The following is a 23,651-nucleotide window of genomic DNA, read 5'->3' as shown; positions in this document are numbered from 1 at the left end:
TGAATCTCGTGAGGTCACATCCCGTCGCTCGTACTTCCCCGCGGCACGAACATCCTGTTCCACTACGCTCCCTGCATGCGGATGTGCTACAAGGGAGGCTGTTCTAAGGGGTGTCAGCGTCCACTTTCGGACCTTCAGACCATAGCGCAGGGATGTTGTGAATTTGATACTCTCTATATGCGCTGAATACTTCACAACTTCCAAGATCGGGTCTTGAGTTTGGATATATAATACTTCAATTTTATTCCCACTTGAAATACTTGCTGCGAAAATGAAGAAAAGAATCACCCCGGAAGGATATTTATTGAATCCAATTTTTAAGGAATGCTTTCGAAATTAGATTTTTTTTTCAATTTAAGTGGCACCATTACAAAGTATTTTAAACACTTTTTCTACGTGGTAATCGTCGTCACAACCTTACTGTTGCGACTTGATCGCAAAATTTGTTCGGGTATAATCCTGTACGTAGATTTCAAGTACAACAATCTTGACGTGCGCGTATGCCAAGCATAAATTAGACGTTATATTACTCTCAACGCTTTGGCACGATTTGTAACTAGATACGTTTACATTGTTCCTGAGCTACCTATCATATACGCGGATGAAGGCACTTGTGTTCGATTTTAAGAACCGGAAGTTGGCACGAACGCCACGTGCTCTATGTACGTACTCTAAGCACGTACCTATCAAATTCCATTCTTCGAATGATCCGAGGACTTTATGATTCGAAACTTGTTAGGTAGCTGCGTTCATTCGCATTATAATAACCTTCCAATTTCGCAAGTTCACAAATCCAGCGTTCTACACGGTTTCTATAATGCACGTGGATCATATTTCCTGCATTATCCATCCCATTATTTTATCTATATTTATTCCGCCATTAATCTCTAATTGTAAATGTAACTCAGTGGAAATATTCTTATATCTCTGTATAGTCACTGGTTTTCTGCAGCTCCGAGTACGCCACTGATTTTTTCGTACTGATTACTGATATCAACAAGTTTCCTCTGATTCATATTTAGGAAGTGGAGCTTCCATAGTCTGTGGCCAGTTATATCGAAACTTTTTTTTTATGTTTACTAAAATACGATAGTGCTGAAACGTTACTCTGACTCAAATATAATTCCAAGTCTGATAGTAATTATGTGGACGTGAATGAGAAAAAAATACGCTTTTACAAGTATTTTGTAATACAATGAATCATATACATGATATTGTCTAATGTTAATTTGTAATCACTTCCCCGGTATTGTCTATTCTCTTACTAATTCAGTCTCGCTTCCTGTCGATAAAACATATTGTTTTTTCCATGCGGAATTTCCATTCCAGTTGCCATGTAAGTTCAAAAGAATTCATTACTTCCGAAGCCTCTAAGGTTACAATTTCATCGCATAATACGGAAATTTGTCATTCATTTGAAGGGCATAACGAATAGCCTTGGTAAGGCATCATCACAAAGTGGCCAATTCCATGGGGCCAGAGCAGAGACAAATTTTACAATTTTCATAAAAGTTGTGCACAAATCATAACCTCAATGCTTTATCTTCGAAATTGTAAATATCTTTTTAACATTTTTCCTTCAGATTGACAATTTTAATCAAAGTGAAAAACGACCCAATGGATGAAACTATACATCAGAAGTTTCAGCAGAATCCCTCACTTCGAGGTTTGATACTCTCTTTATGAGTATTGAGAAAAACAATAGAATGAGACAAATCTACAATTCACTTATAGGGTGGATCAACTACTGATTGTGAAATCAATTAAATTATTCGACGCACGCTTATATAGTTGGCTATATATATATATATGGTTTTCTCAGACTGTCATATGCATTTCTTTATAGTCCCCCACTAAAAATCCATTTGTATTGACTCTCGCTGTTCAGCAAACCGCTTGTTCGAAAACTTTTGCGTGATCGTTACGGTACTTATAATTGCTTTTTGTGATAAATTTTTTTTACGTAATCACTGCATTATCTTCACCTGAATTCATACAAACGTTTACTCACAATTAGCGGAGTATAATCTTCGATTCGGAGTTCGATTCGAAATGCCTCTACTGTGTTATTATCCGTCATTCACGCAGCCGCGATGTCAATACTTTGAAGTTCCATCTATTAGTTCGTTGTTCACGTCTACCTGCGTCACGCGAATATGCTATACATAAAACATGAACCATTGACTACACCAAGAACAAATCGACCGATTCACCGTACACCTTCACCGCCTTTTCCATGGATCATATACTCACAGCCACACACCCTATCTTATAGTTATGCAACACGTACCTACTGGGTTCGCTTCGCGAAGGAACCATTACGGGAAGATCTCCGGTCTGCGGCAGGTTTCGAGATTCATCCGTTCGTCATTGTGCGGTTCAACAACAGAAAATCTAGCAGTGACTGACAGCCGGTTTTTACCTGGGATCCCCTCTGTCCTTACGAGCTTCCTCCATGGTTCTTCCTCTTCAACGTGCTTTCGATCCGCGCGAAACAAACAAGGTGTGAAGATTTTAATCCGCAATAAAATTTTTCTTAAAACTGCAGGAAGGACCACCGGGATGAAAATCATTTAAACGACCAATTATTTGCACTGTGTACAATGTCTATTGTATATACATGCATACACACATGCTTGAGTGCCTAACCGACGAAAACCTACGAGAATATTCTATCGGGTAAAAACAAAACGGTTGATAACCACTGCCATGCTCATCGGCCGGCCGGCTGGTCCCTTTGTGGACGCACGTGCGTGTCCCCTTCCTCTCTCCTTATTTTTTTCCTTCACTCTCTCCCTTGTTCTCCCCTCTCGTTGATTTGCCTTCCTCCCCACCCATGGATCCCTAGCTCTCTTCCTCGCTCTCTCGCTCTCTCGCTCTCTCCCTCTCTCTTTCTCTCTCTAGTTGGACTCCCTGACGGCAGTCAGGCGTCATTCAGACACAGAACTAGTAGTGTACGAGAACGGCGTGAAGTGTGCTGTGTACCAGTGATGCTGAGGCAAAACAAATTCGAAGTTTCGTCGAGGACGAATTAATTAGCCACTTCAACGGCTATCGGTCGGATATTTAAGAATGAAGAAAATTTGGTGTTAAATTGAAGTGCTATATGAGGACAGTTTTCTACAGACAATTCTTCGTTTAGTTAATTTTCTTTTTCTTTCAAACGTCAGTTCAATCGGTTGACTTCAATTGTCTATCGAAAACCAAATTTTAAGAAACAAATGAGAAGCGAGCTTACGATACTTGTTAACGCATCTAATTAGCCTCGCAGAGGTAACTGAGAATTTAAATATCGAGGAACAACAAGATCGGCAGCCAGGCTGGCGCGACTAGGGATTTCCTGAACGCGAGCCAACCAACCTGCGTTTCGCCCCCCTTTCAACCAACCTCCTCTACATGTAGTCGTGGACCACGCGATGTTGAATATCCCTCTCCGGAGTAAGGATGGTTTATAAATAAATCTACGTCTTGTTGTGGAGGTTGAACGCGTTCGCTGGCTCCCCTGCCTTTGTTGCCACTCTGTGAATCGCCTCCCCCCTAACACCCTGCGCACTTGCAATCGGCTCGGCTCGACCCTTAAGACCAAATCGCTCTATCAAACGGTGCAAAAGTTGGATCTGGGTGAAAAGTATCAGTTAAAGAGACCTCAGGTAGTCCAATATACTGTAACACAATAGTAGTGATCGTTGAAAAGTTAAACGTTAACGATTTGTCCAAGAGTGGAGGCGAGGTCTTCACATCGCACACCTGTGCTGATGTGAGTGTGCGGATATATACATATGTATTACTGGAATCTCGTTTGTCAGTTCAAATGGAAAGAAGGTTACGTCATCGCTTTGATGTAGCTTCGCGCTTATCGCATTGTCACTTTATCTAGTTAACTGTGTTTTAAGAACAACGACAGAAGAAAACGTTGATTCTGAATAGTGTCTTCTTATCATATCAATGTCGTGAATACATTCAAATTGCTCGGTTCACTTGTACCTGACCGTGGTTTTTGTTTGATACTTTTTGTTTCCTGTGCGAAATCGGAATCAAGTTTATTGTGATCGTGTCAACTGTTTCGATTCGGTGTTCTTGTGATTCTTGATTGAATATCAATTAGTGACATGGACTCGTGTTTTCCACCTTTGGCTGCCCTGAGCCTGCGGGACCCAAAGAAAACTGGGGGGCAAACCTTGGCCAAGAATCGTCACAGCAGTGGCGATAATACTACGACGACCCCGGTCCCCGGAAGTCCGGGAAAGATCGAAATCCTTCAAGATCTGGACCTCTACTATATACGGCAAATCGCTCACAACCTCAAGGTAGACTCATACATATACACGCATGCTGTTGTAGACGCGGAAATTCATTAACCGCAGTTATCCTCGGTCGCGAAATCACGCCCTTGTTGGTTAACGTTCACAGGATGCTTCACAATAACCCTTTTCACTGTCCCAGAAGGTTCGCCGTTTGCTCACTTTTTTTACCGAAGATAACGAGACATAATTTTTCCCAAAGCATCATTTCTCTATCTTCTGTCACCACTAACTCTTTATAGGATTGACAACGTTTTACAACAGGTCTTCAATGTTTACGCTTTGTGGGACTGCGTTTAACGATAATGTGAATTGAATTCCAACCATCACATGAGAACCACTACTCCTGATCTGGAGTTCGGAATTTTGCTGCTGCTTAATTTTTTGACAGCTTTTACTTCATTTATATACCTAGTTGCTACTTTTTCGAGGAAGTTCGAAAATCACCAACGATTTTACTGGCGAAAGATGCTGTATATAATGTATATATAGTTTGATCGTTAGATGAATGGTCCATTTCCTGAAATGCATTGAGAACGACTTATTTTGAAAAATTCGTGTAAACCAGTCTATTTCGTGGAATGCGTTATGTGCATACACATATACCCAAAATACTTATATTGTTAGTATTGTCTTGTAGCCGAGAAGTCACGTGGCGTAAAAATGTCTTGATCAAAAAATCGTCCATCAAAATATAAATTATGCACTTTCGCTGATTTAGAGAATTGTTATTTGAATACTAGAACATCTATTGTTCTATTCTACTAAGAGTAGTAACAGTAATAGATCCAGTTCGGTAACCCTAACCATGCGCTTCACGCTATGAGCCATACACAAAGTCGGAAACAAATGAACTATTGGCTTATTTTTATATAATAATTTATTTTTGTTATTTTACGAATTTACACCTGAAGTTCCGGTGTCCAGTGTAGTTCTCATTTCAAGCTTCTCGTAAGCTATAATCGTAGCTCGTAACTTATCGACATGAAAATGTGGCCTCTCTTTATGCCGACAACAAGGACACAACAAATGCCTCAGTTTCCAGTTCACAATCGGCTCGAGGCTACTGGCTCTTGGTCAGTTAGATATGTTCGATGTAAATCGCATACACCGCAGAATCGTTTATTTATCTCCAGGTCTTTCTCGTTTTTCAACTGCAAGTTATAATGGTATAGCTTATCGAGCAATAACTTGGCGTATTGTTCTCACGATTTTAAAGCAATCTGATGCCATTACCCTGTGTGAGGCAACGCGTTAAATGTAGCAGTGATCCGAAAAGTATCCAACGCTGCCTGGCTGGAAAAAATAATCTTGGTTACTTATACCTAACGGCATATTGATTCCACTAGTGCCCACAACCATTAGCCCGCATCTATCAATCTACTCTCAACACAGTTTCAATTTTCTGTACAGGATGGTGATGACGTTCTGGCCATTCCGATTTTACACCAATAAACATCACATTTTAAACTTTTAGATTATTCCAATGCGTTTCAGTGGGAGTACGTGACTTTAGGGCTCGGATTGTACTAATGGCATCGTAAAATGACCGAAAATTTATCGCATTTTACGACTTCAACAATTGTAGTAGTCTTTATGTGAATTAACTGCAGGAAAGAATACCTGGAACATACCTGATAAGCCGAAGCTTAGAGCTTTATTGTTAAATCGCGAAGTCATAAATCCTGAAAGAAATTTTTTAGGGCAATGCACGTAGATTTGTAAATCGGAACAGGCATAACAATATAATACATGATTGCGAAGGTCAACAGAGTTTGTTATAGTAATTCCTGTCTTTGTATCCTAAAGTGTCGATTGATCAAGCGTGTTATGATTTGTTAAAATTGTCACTAGTCTAAAAATAAAGTAATATAGGTCAGTGCAATATTTCACCTTGAGGTTATCACGTCATTTATTATCGGATCTTGGAATTACGGATAACTTGAGGTTTTGGTACAAGCCATGCTGGTATAGGTAGTTTTTTGTACGCTTGACGGATCGACACTTCAGGCACATAGATTTCCGGTCAAGTGTGAAATCCATTTCCGAATTCGATTCGTTTTAAAATACCTGCGACTTACGCATATGTAAAAACGATTTTTCAATCAAAAAATAGCGAAAACACTGGTGTATATTCAGTCCTGTATTATAGTTTGATTAATGTGTATTTATATAGTGCTCCCATTAGGCGTGCGCAAGCAAGGCCTTGAAACATTCAAACGAAGTCAATATTTAGTACTAGAGACGATCGAAAGACGCGTGTTGCCGTCAATTTAAAATGATTTTCAATACGAAATTATTACAGTACCAGATATTGAAATACATTAATGGTGGTTACTGGAAGACCGATTGTGCATTATAGATATTTTCGCATTTCACGGTGGTGAAACCTACATATACATAGTCCAAGATCTCATTCATTCATGATTTTGAGATTGGATTGGAACGAGTCCTACGTGATTTTTATACTTAGGTAATTGAATCCCTTAATCTGACCTTGCTCCATAGTCTGGTTCGAATCGCAGTATTTTCTTCACTAACTTTTTAACTGTATCATTCAAGTATGAAGCAAAAATAATATAAATAATAATAATAGTAAATATAAGTAATCTTAACCCATACCCCAATGGAAAAAAGTATGAAAATTGAATTTGATAATACAATTGATGGCGATAATATAATAGCAAAAATATCATTTATCTTCACTATTGTAGTGGTGATAGCAATACGTAGCTCGGGATTAGCTCGGCGAGAATCAGCGACTTCTAAACCGAAAAAAAATGGGCGCAGCGAGGACCGGTGGCCATTCAGTCTGCACTGAATGTGTGAACCGGTGTTTGTGTCAGGTAGGATCCAGACTGACATCATCGGCGTTTATTGTTGCGAGCACACCCAATTATGAGTCAACGTTTTAGTAGTCTGTCGACGCCAGTTTCCAATTCTTAACACTCGTTCGAGTGCAGGACTACCGCTACTGCGAAGCAACAACTACTGTAAAATATAGTGCGTTTTATTGTTACTGTAATGTTTACTTTTCACCACTTCAGAGAAGAAAAAAAAAGTATTGTTCTTGAGCAGAAAACTGTTTAAGTATATTCACGTATTTTTATTTCCGGAAATCAGAATACCGGGTTGTATCGTGATATCGAGTTGCTTGTCTTACATCGAACTAACGGCTGTAGATCATCTGAAATTTTCGGGGCGTGTACTCTGCCACTCAGAAGCAAGATAAAAACTTCACATTCTAGAGTTGATCCAACTTCTGGTTATTTATATTGCGATAAATTATTTCTAGCAACCAAACGATGAAAAGTTGGGGGCAAACATGTTTGCTACCTAAGACTGTACCGAAATCCTAAGACCTTGCTTCTTTAATATCTTGACATAATGGTTAGCTGTTAGAGTGGATAACTTAAATAAGTGAACCATCATACCTACTTGCACTAAAAAATCAAGCGCAACTTGATAAATTTCACTTTGTTGTAAAAATTTATTTTGTTCGGATCCCTGAGTAGTCATCCACTCTGCTCTCCCTCAAATCCAGCACTGTTAGTGACAAAGTGGAATACGTGAGTTACAGAAATTCTTATTTTGTTATTGACAGTAGTAACGTCACTACGGGTTGCCGTTCTGACGTTGTGCATTGCAAATTCGAAGCACCGGAAACGACAGATAAGTTTTGCAATTGTTGCCACATGTTTAATATCATGCAGTCTATTGATCTATCCAATGGTGCAATCTCCAACATACTCGACCCGAATCCAAATGTAGAACAATCTCAGAATTTACCAACTTGCATGTGGATGAGAAATAAATATAATGCTTCATATTCTATCAAAATTTGATAACAAAAAAGTATAATATTTCGTGAATTTTTTAATAACCTAATCTGCAGAACCTCCACCCCCCCCCCCCCCCCCCCCGGCACCTAAATATATACTTTTTCAAAAATAATTATAGTTTTCATCGTCAAGTAAAAATTCGCGAAATTGAAGGAATTCGCAAATATCTGAAACAGCGCTTGGATCAAGCTGTGCATTAATTTGTTTCAGTTGAAATTGAATTGCTTGTTGAGTTTATTATGGGAAGATGAGCGTGATAATTGCAATGTCTTACTGCACCGTCCACCATTCCGGGCAAGTGTTTTTTCTCAGTGTTTAATAAAAGCCGAGGAACGAATATCTGACGTCATATTTGTAGGGTTAGGTTGAGTATAAAACGTTAGCTGTTGAACTCTATCCCGTCATTTAACGTTTCTGAGAGCTGTTACGATTAATTAAAGTTTGCTGGTCCTAAGCGTATATGCAAACAAATGTGCGGAATATACGTCAGTTAACCGAGTTCAGTCGGTTATACACTGTGAGATATGGGATATAACCAGAATCCTGTAGGATGAAGTAATGAAAATAATATATATGTGATATGCAATTCACGCTCTACGTTGCAGGACTCGTTTTTCAAATATCTAGAATATTTCGTTCTCGAATTGTAAATGCAATCAGAAAACACCAAAGGCAACGTTTTTCTACCTCCAAACTCGGTTCACAAAAATATGAACTTTTTTTTCAATGAAAGACCTTGAATAACGGACGATTCAATTTTCGTCACAACGTGCACTATTACTGTACAAGTAAGAAGTGATGTTTCCGTTCAGAAACGATAGAATCGCCTTGAAATCTTTGAGGTACCCACTGAAACTCACCCACGCGTGGCCCCTTTCGAGTAAGCCATAGAGTACTTGGAGGTTCCATCAAGGATGAACGGGACTCACAGTCTGAATCAAAAGTTAGGAAGAGAGAAAAAACTGTTTTCAGAATAATCAGCAATTTTATTTGCGCTGAATGATAGCGAACAGGAAAATCTAAAAACGAATCAATAATTTGAGCGAGTGTAGTTAGCGAGCAAATTACTCAAATTGTTCAAATCAACTTGGGTTAATTAAATCTTCACAGATTCGTATTGTGCCAAACATGCATTTCATTCGTGTTCACTATCATCAGTGCAAATAATATTCTGAAGATTTTTGAAACGGTTTTCACACTACTCCTTAAATTCTAAATTAGCTGCGTGTTTTTTTTTTCGGCACTACCATCGCGTCGATGGTCTTCTTTGCCGAGGCTTTTAGTATGGATGATCCAGGTTAGGCAACTCTACGTCCATAAGTTACAACATCGCACTACTACACGTACAATAGTTATACTCACGCACACTCAGCTCGGACACAGAACGTAACTTGATCAATTCTGCACATGTTCTTTCATGCCCCTCGTCGTAAGTATTCCTCGTTACCGGCGAACGTCACCGAATCTAATTACATAATTGTCTACCTTCTCTGGCTCGTCGTCAACTTGCAAGCCAGACTATATACTTCACTTTATCAACACCTGTATATTGTTATTATATAGTCACGCACGATATATCTCAAGTTTTCCTCTCACTGTCACATGCCTCGAAGGAAATTTATCGCTGATCTACTTTATCTTTCTTACTTACTTACCGACAAAACAATACGATTTACTTTTTCCTCCATCTACTTATGATCATGAATAGGACATAAGTGATGAGAAAAAAATTTAAGTAGGTAATATTTTATAACAATATCGTACGCGCGTTGTATATCTATACATATGTGTAATTGCTGGGGGCAATAGTTTTTCTATGCATATATACATATATACCTATACGTATAACAGTTATAAAGAGACGGTTGCGATAGGCGGTTTGTATGACAGAACGTAAGAACGCTGCGTCCGGCATTTATCGATCGAACAATCATCGCGCGTCTTATTGTCAGCAGATGAACCGCGAGTACTTCCTCAGCAATTCTTTAGCGGTATAAAATCAAAGTTGACTGACATACCTGCCAGTTGTCTCACGATCAGCTGACAATTAAACAAGTAATGGAACAATAGGTACATAAATATATCCGGTATAGTCCATCAGTGATGAAAAATTCTATACAATTCTACACGAAGCAAGTATTATAATGTTTACGTACGAACTCAATCGAGATTAATATTAAGGTCCAAGACATTTATGTTAAAAATTAATAAAAAGAAAAAAAGTGTCAAAAATTTGTTTCAATTATTTTTCAAAGTGTCAATTATTTTGTGCAAAAGTTTGACGAAAAAACTTGTGTAGTATGAATAAGTTTTTTTCTATCCTTGCAAGTCGTTGTAACAGAGTGAAAACTCGACACAATTTTTTTACAGTAGGCCAAATAAATAGGTATATATAAAAATGTAGAGAGACGAAAACCTGCTGTGAAAATACCGCTTGAGGTTATTCTACCTACGTACTATGGTCTGCAGGTGCAGCTTCTTTGTTGAAACGGTAGAAATTATTGTCAAATCTCACATCAAGTTTAGAGGAAAGTTGATACATTCATCGCGGCCCTTATACAACCGTCTCTGGTATGTTTCTAATATTCATACCCAGAGACAGCAACTTTCGCTGTTGAGATATTCAAATATTATATATATAGTTCTTTCTCGAAATACATCAACGACGTCAAACCTACGCCCGTATTCTCAAGACTATCTTTATATATTATGCAAGGCACACTGCATCCCGTATTATATGTATAAAAGTATAACAGAGTGTCATAGAAACTTATATCACATTCAATATACAGGGTGAGGAAAAAGTACGGAAAAAGAAGTTACCGAGATTAAATCTTGGGTATTTTTTAACAACGGATTCAATGTTGACCTTTGATTTGGCCTTGAACCTCATCTTCAAGGTCATTTTGAGATCAACTTTGATTTTTCAAATGGGAACCAGATTTTTGATGCCAGAATCGGAAGGAGCGGGAAATTTCAGGTTTAAATCTGTGTTATTTTACTTCGATATTTTCATTATCCATAGCCAATATTTACTTGCTGTTAAAAATTTAAAAAAAAAATGGATCGAACGATAAGTAAATTTTTTAGACCCTTGTACGTCGTATTTGAATCAAAAAAACTATTAATCGAATACAACAAGTCACGGAGAAGATCACAATATATTTACTTATATAAAAGAAATTTTTTTTCCCGTATTGTTAATGAAGAACAACGCTGAAACGAATTGTTGTACGTCAAATATTATACGTCGATGGGAAATGAAAAATTTAAGAGGGTTTCAATGAGACTGATTGTGAGGAATATGACGACGAGTTTGCGTGGGTTCACGAAGTGGTGAAGAGAGTGCGAGTGCATCGTATTGCGGGCAACTCGACGACCAGAGAGCTGCAAGATTCTATTCTGGATCTCCGGTCGTCTATTTACGGAGAATCGAGGCTCTTCCGTTGAGTGTAACGTATCTTTTCATTTACGATTCGAGAAAATATATACACAAGAATGTAAAATAATATAAATTTTTAGCAATTTATAATTTATTGAGAAAATACTGTACCCTAGCTTCGTAGAATACATGTAATTGACTGTAACGATTGTCAAAATGATAGCTAACCGATCGTAAATCTTCGTAACGATCGAGCATAGTTGAAGCAAAGTTAGTAATGCATTCGGTTGAAAATGACGAAGACAATAATGATATTCAATCATCAGAAAAGGGTTGTCCATATTAAATTCAGTCTTTGTATTGGGTGAAGAATCTTTCAAAATCAATACAAGTCATGCAAAATTATTCGATGTCACGTGAAGTTTATCACGTAACGCTGAGTCACTTGAATTTGTGTAAAATCATTTGAGTTCATAATCTGACGCTGCTAACATTCACAGCAATAACAATGATTTCACGAATTATTATCACGGCAAAATACCGGGAAGATGTGAAAGAAGAAAGCATCGAAGAAGGTGACAACGACTAGTACAAGGAACATGATAATCTTGACCAGTAATGACTACATGGGTTGTGATAATTCTAGTATCCAACTGCAGACAGATCCGTGGCGTAACACCGAGGTACAAGCAATTCCGCGTGAAATGAAGAGAAAAATATACATACGTACTGCGTAATTTTCGTGTTATACTAATTTGTATAATTGCAGTAGAGTGTTCCATAGTTACGGATCTGGATGAAAATTAACGCGGGAAAAATGCTGCGCATTTTATGGTGATCGTACGTAGGTACGATCTATAAGTGCAATATTTTTAGCAATAAATTGTTAGGTCACAATGACGAGGGAGGCGCTGCCACTTTCTCAGCATCAAGCACGAGCGATGAACATCCGCGCTGGTGGAGTTGATCTCTGACCTTACAATAACAGAGCTTAACAAGCGGCTCATTGCAAGTTCGACCACGCTTTGGGCATACATATAAACATACATGTTGCTTGTGATTATTATTTGGCGGAGAGAACCGTCTCGATTCATCAATATTATAGGACACTTCTGTGCAGTCCACGCAGATTATTGACTAATGCTAATTATTCCGTGGTAAAGAATAAACTGACGTCCAATTACACTAAAATTAAATTTGGTGTTAAACAATTTACTGAAAAACAGACCAATATGCTGACTGCCAAAAGTCACGTTACCATACGCATGCGATGTCAGGTGGACCGATTGTCAGCATTGCCACGCCTTACTAAGGACATACTGCGTCTAATTTTGAATAAATTTTCACCGAACTTAAGTGCTGATTTTTATTCCCCCTTGCTACAGTAAATGTAGCGAATCTATATATGTCATGTGTGGATGTATTTCACGGCATTGCTGTGCCGTTATAGTCTGGCATTCGGTCAGAAAGTTTATCTTCCATGTCAACGTGAAACATGTATGATGTGGGTTGTAACAGGAGCTCAGTGACGATCAGCCTTGCGTAATAGACTCTCAAGGCAAAGTCTCACATCAGCATTCGACTCGCTTGGCATTTTGCTCACAATCGGTTTACTCAGACTTTCCGTTTTTTCAAACTGTTGATAGGTCTCCACGCACTGCCCACGCAACATAGCGTAGCTTAAATTTCGCTACAGCCAACTGAAGTCACATTGAGGTTCTCAATTTCGATAACACTCTTATAGTTTTACACAAAGTTGACCAACGAACGACAAAAATCAATGAGTTACAAGCTGAATGTAGTCCAAAGTTAACAGACCAAACATCGTATAAATTATACTCCATTCGTCATCGAGTTATTGTCAGACAAAAAATCTTCGCTCTCGCAAATAACTTGAAAATGTATTGGCATTATTTGATAGTAATTTTGAATTACAATTTTTTTCAAGGGTCTGCTTGTAATACGGGAAATAAAATCCCCAGCAAAAATGAAAAATCGTTTTAAATCGCCTGTCGCATAGGGAGAGTAATTAACAGTTTACTCGGTATTTCTAACAATAAGACTATTATAACAACTGACAGAGCAACAATTAACCTTCACTTTTCTTACACCAGGAGGCGGTATTTTTTCGGTACAAATATTTGTTTTTTTGGAAAAATGATGTCAAATAACCGCCAGACGACTCGTCAACGTTAGTGCAAGTCCCATCGATAGGGACTAATTTGATCACTCGTGTCGCTACTCGTACTCGCGGTGAGTCCCTATACTTTCCCTATGAAGGGTGGAGGTGAGGAGGACTACTTCCGTGTAGGTCTAAAAAGTGCCTGTAAAGTACAGGGAAATTGAGATGACATTGCTGGAGCAAAAGTTCCACAAACCGTTCATCAGATTGAATCCAATTGAACCCTAATTTTGTCAAGCGCCAATCAAATTGCTTTCCTTATTTCTGACATGAACGCCATTCTGGCGAATTTTTGAAACCAATATTTCCTGCTTTTTGGCGACACTTTTTCGGTTGAAAACCCATAGAGATTCAGAAAATTCTTTTTACCTCTATACTGTACCCACTGCGTTTGTCTGCATTCGGATACGCCATGGCGCATAGCCCCATAGATGCATCGCCATCGCGACGTGCGAGAGGATCGATATTTGACGGCGCCGGTGAGCCTCCCTCTCTTCCTCCTCCTTTTCGTTTCACGCTCCTCGGTCCCTTCTGACCCGCGGGCACGGCACTCCGATAGCTCAGACATGTACCAACCCCACAGCCTACTTGCGCTAAAACCACCCCTGCGTAGCTGCACACCGCCTGTCGCGTCGCCGTCAGTCCAAGTCCGATAACCGCAGCTTTCGGGGTTCGATCCGGTCACCCTGGGCTCCGCACAGCTTTTCCATCCATTACTGCAGTTTTTCGTTCGGTAGTTTTCCAAGTCTGCAGTTTTCATTTTCCGGAGTAGAAATGTGAAAGGAAGGAGGGGAAACTTCGTAGATAATCAAGTGTTCTGTAAAAATTGCGATTTTATATTTTAACGAATATGAGGTTCTTTCGTTTTTTGTATATCTAGCAGAATTTAACATGATGATATATATGTTTTGAAGGATGGAATATTTTAAGTATTGATAAATAAATCGAAAACACAATTAAGAAGTAATACTTGTGCGATTGTTTATTTGCTGCGAAAAATATGGATCGCCTTTCTGGCCTTCAATCGGGAAATACTTTAGGAAATTAATTATCCTACTACATGTATATTCTTGGAGTATTCATTCTGTCTGATGTATAAAATTCGAAGAGATTCACAATCAGTCAATTCTACAGTACATCGTACAGACCTGCGATTATTATCTTTTCAAAATTAAAGTTTATTCGTTTGGTCCACACGTTTTTTCTAAAACTTTCGCCAAATAATTCATTCGTCGTTCTTAATTGATGTATCTAGTATTATTAAATTTTTATTTCCTACCATCGTTCTCGAGATAATGTCTACCGATCTGATCATCTCTAAGCCTGTTAACAAGGTAAAGATTAAACTACAGTTCACTCGTAACTGTCGCACAATCCAGAAGCACCGACTCGTCAAAATTACGTAGGCACGCTCCAATTTTGTTGTTTGTATTTTGTCTTGCACTTGTATGTGGCACACTGCAAAGACACGTTGCGCAATATTACTTTAATGTATAGGCAATATAGCTATTGACGAAAATTATTGCAATAGATGGTTTGAGATCCAGTATACATAGAGTATTATAGTTTAACTTGTATAAAAATTAATAAACCAAGTACGAGAAATAAATTTAAGATGAAGCATTAAAGTGATAAATGATTCCTGGATTGAAAATAAATTTATGTTCAACAACGAGTGAGTTTTTTAATAATTATTTATACTTTCTTTCGATGAGTCGAAACAAAATCATTCCGCTCTTTTAATTTCGATATTTGCAAAAAATATTGCATACAGTGTGTATCATGTCGATAATGACTTTGAGTCACATGCTGAGAAAAAAATTTTCGTTGTCAGATACAACTGCATTGATTTGAATTAACAGAACATCTCTTTAGCGAAGTATGGTAAAATCTAACGAACATTTTTTTTATTTTATATGTACAGGGTGTTAAAAATTATGTGTCATCACTTTATGGGGTGATGATCGTAAATCTTGCGCTTGAGAATCATTCGTTGAAGTGGCGACACTTCATTTTTGTATACACCCTGCACTTATATATATACTACAGCTGTGTTTATTTATGCACACGCTATATGCCTGGGAAATTATTCGCAATAAATTATTGGAAGGTTAATTTGACGTAGTATTTCGTTGTTCCAATTCCCCGTCGCCGAAGTACGTGCACCTATCAGACGTGAGTAATAGCCGGTATTTCATTTGGTAAATCATTGTAGTTAGTGATTCGCGTATTAATCATCGATCGTTTGTTTCTCGAATACGATCCGGCAAATAGGTTCATTTTCTTACCCGAATACTTCCAATTAGTATAATCCCTGTAATAACGAGCCAATCACGCGCACCTTATAATTTTCTATCCCATAATTAGATCTGCTTGTATCTATAAATAGTAATGTAAATATCTGATTGCGTATACTTCTTCGTTAAGTATTTAATAAGGAACAATCTTTGATCTCGAGGTTTCTTTTTTTTTTTTTTTTTTGCTGTCATCTAATAATTTTTTTCGTTACCTGATTCAAATAATAGAAAACACTGTTATTGACAATAACGTTAATCATTTCGTATATGGCCACATGTTTTGCGGTGGCTACGATATCTCAAAAACGGCTTAACCGATTTACTTCAAATTTTGGGAAGGCATTCTTGGGTAATTTATCTTCTTTGCCAGGATCACCTTATTAATTAATCTGAAATTTAAATAATTAATCTGAAACTATTGGTGTAAGATATTATTAACACGGCTAAAAGTATTGTACGTACTTTACCGTGCGGCGTTTCGCATAATTTGGCGAACTTTTTAAACTACTTTTGTTGTCAGATGCTGGATACGTTCCGTTAAATGTACCGAATAATTTCCGATACTGGCACCCAGCCAGCCATGGACGGTTGCGGCTGTGCTCGAGGTCTAAACTCGTATTTTACGTATATTTTATAGTCTTGTCGATCACTTCATTCATCTGTATCATCCGTTGATGCGATTTCTGGGCAAATAAATAGAGATATATTTTCATGAATTGCCAAATAAGAATGGTAGGATTTGAAAGAAGAAAATATGTTTCCTTGCAAAATATTTCAAACCAATGTCAAATACCTGACGCAATGATTTTCTCACGCTGGTTGTTTAGGAGCCATAAAAAATTTCTATTCGACCAACTAATCCAATTCTTTATAACAGTGAGATCACATAAAATAAAAGTTAGAAGAAACATATATTGAAACAAATAAAGAAAATATTATATCGACAATTCTGATTTTGGAAATGATAAATTCTATCTGGGAGAAAAACAATGAACAGGACAAAAATCCTATTTGACTACAATTGCGCGGGTCAAAAATCTTGTCATTTATAATCAGATAAATCATTATTTATTCAGGGATCTATTTTATTTATCTGTTATCCATAAGCGAGATCATTCCTGCATAACGTTGCCATCTCGCCGCAGCTTATCGTTCTTTTTTCATCGCGTGCATACACGCATAACTATCATCGTAATATTAGTATTCCTCACACAGTTACAGCAGTTGCCGGTGTGCAGGATGTCGACGAATAGGAGAATTATTACCTGATCGGAATTTACATTACACGATGAGGCGAAAACTGCTCATCGAATTTAATTGCCTTTCGCTGCAGCTGACCATGGTATAAAATTTATATCACGCGTTATCTTCGCTGCAGGAATATGCAGAGAATGATTATCAAGAATATATTTTCAAAAACGTTGTTTAAATTCAATTTAATAAACTACTTTACTTTTTACATACAGGTAACTCAATTAAATTATGGACGCATGGACTTTATTGATCCGATAATCTATGAAATTTAAAACCGGATAGAAACACATGGAAGAAAATTATAACACACGTTCTTTTTCACAATATTCAAGACGGCCATCACGCTTGCAACTTTTGCAATCAAAAGCAATTCACTGTCGATATTCAAACCGATTCTATTAATTTTTTTATCAAGTAAATAAAAGGTAAGGATGAGATTACTCGGTCGGTAAGGGTAGGTCTGCTACATGGTCTTAAAGCGTACTTCTATATTATTTCGAACCACGTGCGACTATAATGTAATTTCTAGCGATAGCGATAAACTGAAAAGTTCTATACAGCACATACATACATCTGAAACTTCGCAAATCGAAAGAAGAATGAACTCGCGTCCATAATGTGTCAAAACTATTGGGAAAGGAATGGGTGAATAAGTAAACCGTCAATTTTCCGGTTCCAAGTACATAAAGTTGAAAATTGTTCACCTCAATGTATCTCTTCTCTAATTTCGGAATTAAGGGGTTTCCTTTACGTACGAGACGAAGACAGAAAATCAGAAGAAAAATGACGCGATTTCGATCACTCGATCGAAAAATCGATCCCATTATTCTGTCGAACCGAAAAAATTCCAATCGAATTAGTGGGGTGAGGTTGAAAAGGGTTCCTAGAATTTGGAGAATGATTATAACGTTTATTTATTAATTAGACTGCATCAATGACACCAAAATAAGAAAATAATTAATGATAATAAAGAAGGCGTGAAAAAGAGGACACATAACAGAGCGTCACGGGCCACATGCAAGTAATGCCACGACCGACTGACATTGTATAAAACATGTCACAAGCATGCATGCTGTTTAGATACGTCTCCGTACTTTATTGCCTAATACACGCGTTGACGCTTTCACAGCTGGGATTGATGCAGCCGATTCAAAGGAAATGGAACTTGGCTGCGTTATCATTTCCGTTTTTACAGCTTGGACTAATCGTTAAAATTAAAGTGTGTCGCATGAAAGAAGACGTGCATTCGGCGGCGAAGCTCATCAGGCCTGCGTATTAACGACTGTTTGCGCACTGCTTTAGAGTGGCTCCATCGTTCATTGATTCAATACAGGGTGATTAAGTTGTGATAAAAGATAGTTGTGTGTTAGATTCTTTGGCGAAACTTGGGAATATGCTGGGCTTTTTGTCTTTTAAGAATTTCTGCGGAGGTGAAGTTAGTTATTAACGTTACAGTATCAAACTTTGAAAGAAAAATTACTATTTTAGTCTTAACGAATAAGCTCTACTTGCGGATTGAAAATTGTACATTTTTTTTTTTTTTTTTTTTTTTTTTTTTTTTTTTTTTTTTTTTTTTGAGGAAAAATGAACAAGTTCACTCATCGGCCAAAAGCATAGCGATTAATCAGGGCCGTATGTTTTTCCTCACTTTCGTATTATACTCACAGTTTTATTAATGAATTGAAATAATTCGCGCTTCCGCAAGCGGCTTCGTATTCCAGGGGAGTGAAATTCGAATCGTCGCGTGCGTGGCATCACGCCACTTTGACTACGGTCAAATTGCTGATTCTTGATTAACTGTATAGGAATATATAAGTATATAACCCCAAGCTCCCTGTCTTGCGAAATTCGAGCATTCTGCCTGCAGGCAGCTAACGAATGGAACAGCCGCGAATGCTGCTGTGAAGAAAAATTCTGCGAGCCTCCGGCATTGAATTTCCTTTCGCAGTCAGTGTAGTTATACACGCTATAACCTGTATATTTTTGAAGCCAAATATATCCAAGGAAGTGTAGCAGAATTATTCTGACCTTACACCTGTGACAACGTGATAAACTTGACAAAGTTTGCAAGTATAATTTTATAGGATAAGAATGGAAAGGAAAGAAGAGAAGATGAATTTTCGATGACGTTAATATTATCCCCTCGCTATGTCCGGTGTCAAATAGTTTCTCTTCCCCAATAGAAATTTTGCAGTCATGATAAATATTGAAACAGGTCGAAAGCGTCCAATGTTGCGCGGACGTTGATCACCGTTATAAATAATTGTTATAACGCGGGCCAAGAGGCCAATTGAAAATGAAATATAGATGCACTTGTAGGGTATTCAACGTAGGTATCATGTGCGCACGCAATATTATGGCAGATGTAGTTGTCTAATCGAACCTGAGAAGAAAGCAGCTCACCATAACCTCTTTCTGTACAATTTATTATAAATACGAGAATCGAAAGACCTCGTTATGCACTATATCAGCCTGAGATAAGATGCAACAATGTAGTGACAATGTAAAAAAAAATAATAATAATTTTTAGTAATTGACAATTTATCTAGATGAATATATATATACACGTATATGAAGCATTCTTTGTGCATCCTGCAGCCTTTACATTTCATTCAACCCGCGAAATTCTTTTAAAATTTGCCAATTCGTTTTTGTATACGGATGATACTGCCCTAGATTTTGTTGCCAAAAGAAAAATTTTGAGAAAAAAGTTTTTTGAATTGAATTGAAAAGCCTGCAACGGGTAACTTAGCTATCTCGTACGAGAATCAAAGTTTTTCCAAATAGTCTGTGAGGTGCTACAAATGTGTGGAGAATTTATTTACACTGTCATTTTTCATGTTTTCGGTAAGGTTGAGAGAAATCTGCACAGTCAATCGTTACCGACCGAGAAAAATATCACTTGGGTATTTTGACTGTTATCAAAGCCTACGCAGCACTGATGTGAAAAGTGGTTGATGCCAAAACAACGCCAGGTAATTCAATTACAGGAATTCCATATCCTAGTATTATCGTTGGGTAAAACAAAACCTTTATTGGGTACGTATTCTTATTCTGGCTGCGGTATTTTTCTGTCAGTCATACGCAAGCTTTGATGATAGTAAAAATAAGTGACGAACAATACGGTTGGTAAAGACAGACTATAGCATCCTCTTAAATAAAAGATGATTGATCCATTGACAAGTTGCTCGATAAAGGTATTATACAGTCGAGTACGTGTCAAGTATCAAGACGAAAATCTACAGTCGGTTGATAAAATCAAATTTCATATCCTTTTTGGACTAAAAAGTTGACAGCTAATCTCATGGCGAAAAGATATCGCAGATATCTGCCAGTTAGTTCGATGTCACCGGCCTCTTTATTCTTACGTTGATTGACTGTTGAACAGAGATATGCAAGATGTGAAAAATTGCACAACTTCCAAGCGTGCGATTCGACGTCACGTCGTAAGTTTGTCGGTAAAGAAAATATGTATCAAATTTGATTAAACCTATCCTAGTAAAGTTATAAATAATTTGCAACACGGTTGGTTTTAATTTTAGATTTTGCTTATTACACACATCGTGCATCGTGCGACAGTATGCAGCAATACCTGCATTATCAGGTACACCCACAATACGCGAATATCAGCGACCCGAGACGATTTTTTGCATGCCACGCGAAAGTGCGTGCTGGACATTTTTTTACAATTCAATTCTGAAAAGTGTTGGATTCTTTCCTCTTCCTCTTTCCTCTCTTTCCTCTCTTTCTTTCGTCTATAATTTCAAACTATATACACTCGCGGCTCGTACGGCGGCGAGGCGAGAACCAGAGCAAACAGTTTGCCGCAGGAAGTCGATCGGATTAGTCACACTGCAACACCAGAGTGACTCCTCGTCGGCGACGTCGTTTCCGGACGATTATAAGAAATCGAAAAGTCTTTATAACTCCTCTTCTCTTTAATCACTATTACCATTGTTACTCGTCATACATTTTTCGCTCCGTTATCGCCACCGGATCTCGTTTATCTCTACTCTGCAGCTGAGGAACATCACGCTCTTTGCGTCCAGGTATTTTTGGAATATCCAAGATGCGTCTTTTGGCTGCTGCTTTGAACCAGACGGTGAGCATAATAATATTCTTGAACACACCGGTACATCCGATATATATCTTCTTCAGTTCTCTTCACACTCAGTTTAACTTGACTTTTCAATCGATTGAACGTTCGATCAACCGTTATAATTTACACTGGGCGATAATAAATGGTCTAAGGTTTATAGGTGAATACGTATATGTTATAGAGGATTTTTCTTTGCCATCAAATATTTTCTATTCAGATTAACAGTTACGAAAATATACGGTAAATGAGCACTTAAAATTCAGTTGTTATTCTCCTTTTACACAATCCGATTCCTGGAACACTAATGTGTCTGTAAAAAACCTAATTGCAGCAAACAAGGTGCCATTAACACACTTTTCTGTAATTTTCTATGAGTTTGACTAAATTGTAACGTAGATTTAAAGCTGGAAAATTCAGAGACATATTCGTTACACTTTAAACGGTATTACATTGGATTTTTCTCAGAATCTTCCAAGCCTTGGAATAATTACAATAAATGTTCGCTCCAGTCTAAAATTGTTATGTATGTCAAATGATCGATTTGTTTTATTTGAAAAAAAAAAAATTCGTATACTTACTTTTCTTTTCATTTAACGCCACGTTTTGGTTTTTATTTTAGTATTATTGTCTCATATCAAATTGGAACCAATTAAAGTCAGAATATTGGAATCGGCAAGCCGATTGAAGAACCCCTGAGAATCTAGTTGTAGACAAATCAGTGCAAAAAAAAAAACATGTTTTGAATGCCCACAAATTGAGATGAAGATTTTAATTAGACTGATGATAGAAGAAAAAACATGTTCCGCAAGGAAAGGAAAGAAATGATTAGACAATTATCAGTCTAATAAAGTTTTTATTAAAGCAACCGTAAATGTTTACATCACGTTGGCGTTTGTGAATATTTACATGTTTAGTTATACATCAAGTGTTATATTTTCATGGATCACAGAATGGGTATAATAGTTACTGGCCTATATAGGCCATTCAGACAATTCTACGTATACTGTAGAATATATTCGAACATTAATTTTACTTTATTTTACAATTCAAAAATAAGGGTATAATTTACAAAATCGTTAGTTTTTTTTTTTCTTATTCTAAGGAACTCATTATAGGCTATTCCCGATATATCTTTAAATACAACGACAATATTAACTTTCTCGAGAATCTGAGATAATTCCCTTTTTTCAACCACTTAACGGATTTAGAGAAATTTCATTTACTGCAGAAGTAATCGAAGACAAATTTTTAGTGAACATGCGCGGTAATGGAAGGCGATTGCGTACGCGGTGCATCAGTCAAAGGGAAAACCCAGCAGATGCGCGAATGTGAGGAATTTGTGGTATATCTGTATATCTATACATGTGTAGGTATGTAGGCATTGGCACGTGTGTAGCCGCGTGTCGACGTGGATTGCGACGCAGATTTAAATGTTTTCATCCTACCATCCACCACGAACTGTCTGGAAGACGATCCGAAAAAAGTAATCGATGGTTATATAGCGATGAAAAAACAATCCCCAGAGATTTGCAGTGCGAAAATTGAAAACAAAAAACAGAAACTCATATAATTATGATAATGTTTGTTTTTTGTGCAATTCAGAAATTCTGAGTCGTCTTCTTGGACGAGCGATCTCTGAATTTCTCCTAACTCCTTACGGATATTTGCGGTATTGAGTTTAGAGAGGAAACAACGGCTTATTTACGTTAGTAAAGACTTGCGAGTTATTCTTTCCGGCTAGCACTTAAGAGAACTCGCTAAAAATATGGGCTATGTTAGTATAAAAATCTAGTATCGAGTTGAAAAATCCAGGAAAAAGTATAACCTACTCTGAGAATATTAATACTGGCGAAGTTATTTGCATGTATACCTATTCTAACAATCAATGTATAAGGAATATGCAAATTTCCACTACATCGTATTCAGAAAATATACTGCATTGAAAGATTGCATTTTTAGGCAGCAAAAAAACTTATATTAAAAAACGTATGGAATGAAAATTACGAAACTGTGGAATCTGGCGAATCACGAAAAAACCTTCAATAGGCAGTCGATAAAATTGGCTCAAATTGCATAAAAAATCCTGTATTACCGGGACATCCAGAGTTAGCCGGACAAAATGGGTCAGGGATCATTTGACACAGTTTTCCTAATCGGCTCGACCTAAATATCTCGTATCGTAATTTCGCACTCGCGTTTTTGTCCTTATGTAATTGCGTACACTTTCACTATACTTCGTGTTACGCAATTATTGATGTACGCATACCTGCACCAGTACGAGTGTAATCTTGAAT

The 23,651-nt window shown here is 37.5% G+C and overlaps 1 protein-coding gene across 2 annotated transcripts in view; it reads left to right on the top strand.

The window, feature by feature from the left end:
- LOC124409856 (rhotekin-like) overlaps positions 1-23,651 on the top strand; it is a 66,313-nt gene that overhangs the window by 38,533 nt on the left and 4,129 nt on the right. The gene's annotated exons all lie outside the window — the stretch shown is intronic.

The sequence above is a fragment of the Diprion similis genome, chromosome 8, assembly GCF_021155765.1.
Source record: "Diprion similis isolate iyDipSimi1 chromosome 8, iyDipSimi1.1, whole genome shotgun sequence".
Classification (NCBI taxonomy): domain Eukaryota; kingdom Metazoa; phylum Arthropoda; class Insecta; order Hymenoptera; family Diprionidae; genus Diprion; species Diprion similis.
Note: the sequence above shows the minus strand (reverse complement) of the source record. Positions and strands in the feature narration are given on the sequence as shown.